This window comes from Triticum urartu, chromosome 3 (assembly GCF_003073215.2).
Source record: "Triticum urartu cultivar G1812 chromosome 3, Tu2.1, whole genome shotgun sequence".
Classification (NCBI taxonomy): Eukaryota; Viridiplantae; Streptophyta; class Magnoliopsida; order Poales; family Poaceae; genus Triticum; species Triticum urartu.
In genome coordinates this window covers 743,467,347-743,475,890 of record NC_053024.1, presented here as the reverse complement: position 1 = coordinate 743,475,890, position 8,544 = coordinate 743,467,347, and the positions used below count along the sequence as shown (strand labels likewise).

The 8,544-nt window shown below is 42.6% G+C and overlaps 1 long non-coding RNA gene across 1 annotated transcript; it reads right to left on the bottom strand.

The window, feature by feature from the left end:
- Positions 1-6,491: 6,491 nt before the first annotated feature.
- On the bottom strand, positions 6,492-7,780 carry LOC125549589. The gene is made up of 3 exons (XR_007301397.1): positions 7,617-7,780; positions 7,472-7,540; positions 6,492-6,861 (listed from the first exon to the last, which is right to left on the bottom strand). It is a non-coding gene; the product is annotated as an uncharacterized LOC125549589 (long non-coding RNA).
- Between the last annotated feature and the right edge of the window lie 764 nt (positions 7,781-8,544).

Here is an 8,544-nt window from a genome sequence, read left to right as displayed (position 1 = left end):
TTAATGATTGGATTTTGATAACTAAAATTTCTAACATTTCTATAACATTTCTAACAATGCTATATAACTAACATTTCTATAACATTTCTAATATTTCTATAACTAAAAAACAGAAAAAAATTATAACATTTCTATATATATAAGTAACATTTGTATAACATTTCTAATATTTCTATAACTAAAAAAACGAAAAATTTTGAACTTTTTTATAACTATTTCTATAACTAAAAAACAGAAAAATTTCTAACAATTCTAAGTTTTTTATAACTATTTCTATAACTAAAAAACAGAAAAATTTCTAACAATTCTAACATTTCTAACAATGCTATATAACTAACTATTTCTATAACTAAAAAAATAAAAATTTCTAACATTTTTATAACTATTTCTATAACTAAAAAACTAAAAAAATGTATGTGTGTGTGCTCACCGGCGAGGCGAGAGGCGACGGGGGGCGGCGACGGGGACAGCGACGGGCGCGGCGACGACGGGGACAGGGACGGGGCGGCGACGACGGGGACGGGGACGTATGGGCCGGGGCGGCGACGACGGGGACGGGGACGTACGGGCCGTGACGGCGACGACGGGGACGGGGCGGCGACGACGGGGACAGGGACGACGCGGGACGGGCCGGGGACGGGGCGGCGGTGATGACGGGGACGGGGACGACGGGGCGGCGACGACGGGGACGGGGCGGCGACGAGGGATATGGAGACGGGGGCGGCGGGCGACGGGGCAGAGGAGAAGAAGCAGATGAGAAACTGAAATTTTGGAAGTGTTTTCTTATATAGGATGGACCTTTAGTACCGGTTGGAGCCACCAACTGGTACTAAAGGCCTGTTTTGGCCAGGCCAAGCGGCGGGAAGCGCACCCCCTTTAGTACCGGTTGGTGACTCCAACCGCTACTAAAGGCCCCCCTTTAGTACCGGTTGGTGCCACGACCCGGTACTAAAGGGGGTGCGCTGGCGCAGGTGCGGTGCGGCAAGTTTAGTCCCACCTCGCTAGCCGAGGGGCGTCCGCACTGGATTATAACCCCCGTGCAGTAGCTCTCTCGAGCTCCTCTCCAAAGCAGGCCTACTGGGCCTACATGTTCTGTGCTGCCCTGTGGGCCTACTGGGCCTTTGCGGGCTTGCATCCTGGCCCAACAACAGGTTGGGTTTCTAGTCGTATGCAGGCCGCTCTGGCCCAGTAGCGGATTTTTTTCTATTTTTTTGCTTTATTTATTTTTGAGTTGTTTTTTTGTGTATTTAGAGTTTCTTTGTGAATATTTTTGCTTTAGGTACAAAAAATTACAAACTTTCTCTTAGTGCCCGTACTTTACAAATTTGAATAGTTTAAATTTTGAATTATTTGAAATTAGTGTGAATCACTAGTTTGTGAATAACTTAACTTTAAAAATCAGTAAAGGCATGAAAGAATTTGTTTGCACATAAAATTTCTTTGCGTTTCAAATGCCAAAACACATAACTACCCTAAATATTACAGAGATTCCCTCTTGGGTGTGAAACACAGAAGAAAGTGATGATAGTGAAGCTGATCACATCCCAGATCTTTGGGTGTGAAACTTTTTCTTCGCGTGTGTCCCTTTGCGCCGTAATCATGGAAAATCTTCATCATTTAACGGGATGCTTGGGTCAATATTCACTGTGAATGGAGCAATTTCATCAAACTTTTTATAATCTTCTGACATGTCTGTCTTGTCATCCACTCCCATGATGTTTCTCTTCCCAGAAAGAACTATGTGCCACTTTGGCTCGTCGTACGATGCATTCGCTTCCTTATCTTTTCTTTTTCTTGGCTTGGTAGAAATGTCCTTCACATAGAAAACCTGTGCCACATCATTGGCTAGGACGAATGGTTCGTCTGCATACGCAAGATTGTTGAGATCCACTGTTGTCATTCCGTACTGCGGGTCTTCCGTTACCCCGTCTCGTGTCACATTGACCCATTTGCACAGAAACAAAGGGACCTTCAAACCACGTCGATAGTAAAGTTCCCATATGTCCTGTATATAACCATAATATGTTTCCTTTCCCGTCTTGGTTTCTGCATCAAAGCGGACACCACTGTTTTGGTTGGTGCACTTCTTATCTTGGGCGATCGTGTAAAATGTATTACCATTTATCTCGTACCCTTTGAAAGTCATTATATTCGAAGATGGTAACTGGGACAGCAAGTACAGGTCATTTTCAATAGAGGTGTCATGCATGGTACGTGTCTGCAACCAGCTGGCGAAACTCCTGGTTTGTTCACGTGTAATCCAGTCATCAGACCGCTCCGGGTGTTTGGAGCGTAGCAAATTCTTGTGTTCATCCGTATACGGAGCCACCAAGGCGGAATTCTGTAGAACTGTGTAGTGTGCTTCAGTGAGAGAATGTCCGTGCATACATATTATTTGTTCCCCTCCTAGCATTCCTTTTCCATCCAGTCTACCCTTATGCCGCGATTCAGGAACACCAATCGGCTTAAGGTGAGGAATAAAATCAATACAAAACTCAATGACCTCCTCATTTTCATGGCCCTTGGAGATGCTTCCTTCTGGCATAGCACGGTTATGAACATATTTCTTTAAGACTCCCATGAACCGCTCAAAGGGGAACATATTGTGTAGAAATACAGGACCCAAAATGTTAATCTCTTCGCATAGGTGAACTAGGACGTGCATCATGATGTTGAAGAAGGATGCTGGGAACACCAACTCGAAACTGACAAGACATTGCACCAAATCATTCTCTAACCTTGGTATGATTTCTGGATCGATTACCTTCTAAGAGATTGCATTGAGAAATGCACATAGCTTCACAATGGCTAATCGAACGTTTTCCGGTAGAAGCCCCCTCAATGCAACCGGAAGCAGTTGCGTCATAATCACGTGGCAGTCATGAGACTTTAGGTTCTGAAACTTTTTCTCTGCCATGTTTACTATTCCCTTTATATTCAACGAGAAGCCAGACAGTACCTTAATACTGAGCAGGCATTCAAAGAAGATTTCCTTCTCTTCTTTGGTAAGAGCATAGCTTGCATGACCCTGATGTATGCCGTCTTTTCCGTGCATACGTTGCTGGTCCTCCCGTGACTCAGGTGTATCTTTTGTCTTCCCATACACGCCCAAGAAGCCAAGCAGGGTCACACAAAGATTCTTCGTCACGTGCATCACGTCGATTGCGGAGCGGATCTCTAGGTCTTTCCAATAGGGCAGGTCCCAAAATATAGATTTCTTCTTCCACATGGGTGCGCGTCCGTCAGCGTCATTCGGAACAGGTTGTCCACCAGGACCCTTTCCAAAGACCACCTTCAAATCCTTCACCATATCATGTACATCAGCACCAGTACGGTGGCGAGGCTTCGTCCGGTGATCCGCCTCACCTTTGAAATTCTTGCCTTTCTTTCTTACGGGATGCCTGCTCGGAAGAAATCGGCGATGTCCCAGGTACACATTCTTCTTACAATTAGCCAAATATATACTGTCGATATCGTCCAAAAAGTGCGTGCATGTGCGGTATCCCTTGTTTGTCTGTCCTGAAAGGTTACTAAGAGCAGGCCAATCATTGATGGTCACGAACAGCAACGCCTTTAGGTCAAATTCTTCCCCCATGTGCTCATCCCATGCACGTACACCTGTTCCATTCCACAGTTGTAAGATTTCTTCAACTAATGGCCTTAGGTACACATCAATGTTGTTGCCGGGTTGCTTAGGGCCTTGGATGAGCACTGGCATCATAATGAACTTCCGCTTCATGCACAACCAAGGAGGAAGGTTATACAAACATAGAGTCACAGGCCAGGTGCTATGGTTGCTGCTCTGCTCCCCAAAAGGATTAATGCCATCTGCGCTTAGACCAAACCATACACTCCTTGCGTCATCTGCAAACTCCTTCCCGTACTTTCTTTCGATTTTTCTCCACTGCGACCCGTCAGCGGGTACTCTCAACTTTCCGTCTTTCTTACGGTCTTCTCTATGCCATCACATCGCCTTGGCATGCTCTTTGTTTTGGAACAAATGTTTCAACCGTGGTATTATAGGAGCATACCACATCACCTTGGCAGGAATCTTCTTCCTGGGGCGCTCGCCCTCGACATCACCAGGGTCATCGTGGCTGATCTTATAGCGCAATGCACCGCATACCGGGCAAGCATTCAAATCCTCGTGCTCACCGCGGTAGAGGATGCAATCATTAGGGCATGCATGTATCTTCTGCACCTCTAACCCTAGAGGGCAGACAGCCTTCTTTGCTTTGTGCGTACTCTCGGGCAATTCGTTGTCCTTTGGAAGCATATCCTTTATCATTACCAGCAACTTTTCAAATCCCTTGTCAGATACACCATTCTCTGCCTTCCATTGCAGCAATTCCAGTGTGGTGCCCAGCTTTTTCTTGTCACCTACGCAATTCAGGTACAACAATTTTTTGTGATCCTCTAACATGCGCTGCAACTTCTTCTTCTCCAAATCACTTGCGCAGTTTCTCTTTGCATCGGCAATGGCCCGACCTAGATCATCAACGGGCTCATCTGATGCCTCTTCTTCAGCTTCTTCCCGCATTGCCGGCTCAGCTTCTTCCCGCATTACCGGCTCAGCTTCTTCCCCCATTGTTGTATCATCATATTCAGGGAACCCATGTCCAGGATAGCTGTCGTCGTCCTCTTCTTCTTCATTGTCTTCCATCATAACCCCTCTTTCTCCGTGCTTGGTCCAAACATTATAGTGGGGCACGAAACCAGACTTAAACACGTGGACGTGAATGATTCTTGACTTAGAATAATTTTGACCATTCTTACAGACAACACATGGACAAGGCATAAAACCATCCGCCCGCTTGTTTGCCTCAGCCGCAAGCAGAAAAGTTTGCACGCCATTAATGAACTCGGGAGAGCATCGGTCATCGTACATCCATTGTCGGCTCATCTTCAATACACAGCACCAAAAACACCAACTTAATACAAGTTCATACATAAAGTTCATACAACACTTAAATGCAACAAACAAATAACTCTCTAGCTAAAGCATTTAAATGCAACAACAAATGCGATCAAGATCGCATCTAAGGTAACAATTGATCCAATAGCATAATGATACCAAGCCTCACTATCGATGGCATATTTTCTAATCTTTCTGATCTTCAAGCGCATTTTCTCCATCTTGATCTTGTGATCATCGACGACATCGGCAACATGCAACTCCAATTCCATCTTCTCGCCGTCAATTCTTTTCAATTTTTCTTTCAAGTACTCATTTCTCTTTCAACTAAATTTAACCTCTCGACAATAGGGTCGGTTGGAATTTGCGGTTCACATACCTCCTAGAAAAAATATCTATGTCAACTTGATGGGCATAATTTGTCATAAACACGAAATGCAACTAGTTTTAAAAGAGAATATATATACCACATCCGAATCATAACAAGGACGAGCGCCGACGGGGACAGATATCAAAACCATGGCACTATGTATAACAAACAACGTACGGGTAAGATAATTATACGAGTAACTATATATCCAAATCACACAAACATCAATTTTTATATGAAATTTCATGAACAAGAGGCTCACTACAAGGTGGTGCCGGCGACGGGACGGTGCGGGCGATCGACGGTGGTTACGGCGGAGATTTTGAGGGCACTAAGTAAACCACACCTACATATGCAAACTAAGTGTTATTTTTGACCTGAAATTGCATATAAATCAAATACTAGCACATATAATTCCTCCCAAATTACTAAACTCACAAATTAAACACTATATAAAGCATTGCAAGAGCTAATCTAGCAATGAGAGATGAAAGGACAAAGTTGCTAACCTTTGTGATCATTTGAATCGATGGGGACCTTCAAATCTTGACAAATTTTGGGCAAAATGTGTGATGAGCTCGAGAGGAAGAGGGGAAGAACAGAGAGGGAGGGGAAAGGGGAAGAACAGAGCGAGCTCGGCGGGTGGACGAAGGGTTTATGTAGGACGACCTTTAGTACCGGTTCGTGACACGAACCGGTACTCACTACCAAAAACCGCAATATTTCTGTGGGTTGGAAACCGACAGGAAAAGAGCCGAACCCGACAGGGAAAGTATTTCCCGTCGGTCACCCGTCTGGGAAAGCCGACAGAGATAGCTTGACAGGGAAACTTGCTTTTGCCTGTCGGCCGACCGACAGGAAACATTTCCCTGACGGTGGCCGACAGGAAAATATGATTTCGTCAGGTATAGGGTAGTCAGGAGTATCCGTTATTTCCCTGTCAGTCCGAACCGACAGGAAAATTCGCAACATTTCGCTGTCAGTTCATCACCGACAGGAATACTCATTACATTTCGCTGTGAGTTCGTGCCCGACAGGAATTTGTACATGTCACAACCAGAATTATTAGTCCTGTCGGCCCAAAACCGCCAGCAATGGATGGTGCGGCTTAATGATCCATTTAAAATATGTATACTGCATCTATCAACACAAATTATACCATGATGATCCTTGTGCCAATCACTACCATAAATTGGACTGATAAGATTTAGTTTTGCACATCTAAGTACATAACAGTTCTCGACAACAAAAGATAAATTGTTCAACTTGCAAGTTGCAAGGATAAGCTTCAGTGCATTACAAACAAAATACAACATACTTCACAGAAGTAGATAACCTGCCTCTAGTGTCTATTGCAACTTCCAAAATGCTACTCTGTTACCAACACCACCATTAGTTCCAAAGTTGTGTTACCCTGCTCTAAGTCAACAAAGGCACTGCCCAGGTTACTACCACTCTAAGTCTCGCTTTCCTGGTTGTTGGAGTGAAGGTTAGTTGCACCAATAGCCATGTCGCCAATATTCCCGGTGTTGTCATCAAGTGCTTGGGTTCCAATTTGAGATGAATTAGTGCCCCCCTACATAAGATTATTTATTTAGACAGACCAAGAGAGGTTATGAAGCAAACCAGAAAAGGCTTCTCAATTAAAAGTTGCAGTAAACCATCAGGTAGAAAATATAAATGATAATAAAACCAAATGGCCTTTTGTGAGTAAACCATCAACACATCCATTTTGGACAGATTTGGCCAACAACGTTAGTAGTAATTTTAACTAAGAGAGGATGGTCAGAATAAACAATGAACATCTACCACAAATGGTGTTTCGAACAGATTTGGCCAAGAACTTAAGTATGATAAATTTAACTAAATGAGAGTGACCAAAAATTGAGATCCTAGAAAAATAGAATGAATCATGGTGTAAATTCACTTAAGTTGGGACTACATGTGCATGCAGGAATCAAGATGCACTCCCACAAGCATATCTCAACATATTTGGGGGGGGGGGGGGTTGAGAGGAAGTAGTGCCATCTATCAAGCTAAATCTGTATAAAGTATCTTGCCAATCAATAAGATCTAAGATATTCATGATATGGCTAATGGCTACTCAAATAACATAATACTCTTTATTTGCAATGGTTGGCTGACCATCAGTTTGAGAAAAAAGTTTCAGGAAGTAATGTACTTACATGTGGTTGGAAACTTTCTCCTTGGTGTAGCTCCTCTGGTAGTTCTTTTCCCATCTCCTTAAAAAGGGCCTATGAACAAGTATGCAACATTAGAATAGCTGGTTTGAACAGTCAATCTGAAACATGTGCACAAATTTGCAAGTACCAAGAAAAGTCTTCCATGCATATCCACTATCTTTTGAAGGTTCTCATTACGTCGCTTCAGTTCTTCATTTTCTTGAATAGCTCGTCGCTTCAGTTCTTCGTTTTCTTGAATAGTTCGCCGAAATGATGTTGAAGATAACGGCCTCAGTTTCCTCTCTCCATGCACGATCTGCCATTTAACAAATTATGTGTTGAAAATGGAATAGATCAGCTATTTGCTTATTTAACCTCAACATATCATACTTAATATGAGTTATTTAGCAACAACAATACATATATAGCAATTGGAAGCAAACAGATGTACACATAAGATAAAAATGTAATGCTGAAAGTTTAATGCTTACCAAAGACTTGCTGAAATAGTGAAAAATATGGAGTCACCAAGCTGGCTAAGAAACTCCCAAAATCCACTAGCAAATCCAAGATCTAATCCTATTACACACAGCATAACAATTTAAGATAATTAGCATAAGGATAGTAGGAAATGAAAAAGAAAGAGCTCAAAAAACAATCACAGCAACAAAATAATAAAAACCTTTGGTAAGCATTATCAGATCAGAAAACAAGACATGCATAGAATATATTTGAGAAATCAACCAATATTAAACGACAACAAGCATGTAGTACTAACCACTACCTTGACAATCAGCAGTTTAACTATGTTTTCTTTCTCGTCAACAAGTGAAATAACTTCAGAAGTCCTGTAACCTGGGAGATGTAAGCAAAAGATTTGACTTCGATTTTGGTATTTGGTAGTCTAATCAGCAAGACAAAGTATTTGATAGTCTACTAAAAAAACAAGTGCCAAATCAGGATAGGCATACAGATTTGTATTTTTTTCAGCACAAATCTGATAGGGCCTAATACTATGCCGTGGATGGGTAACTACCACAATCCTCAAGTCTATCAAATCCATCTTATTCCTACAT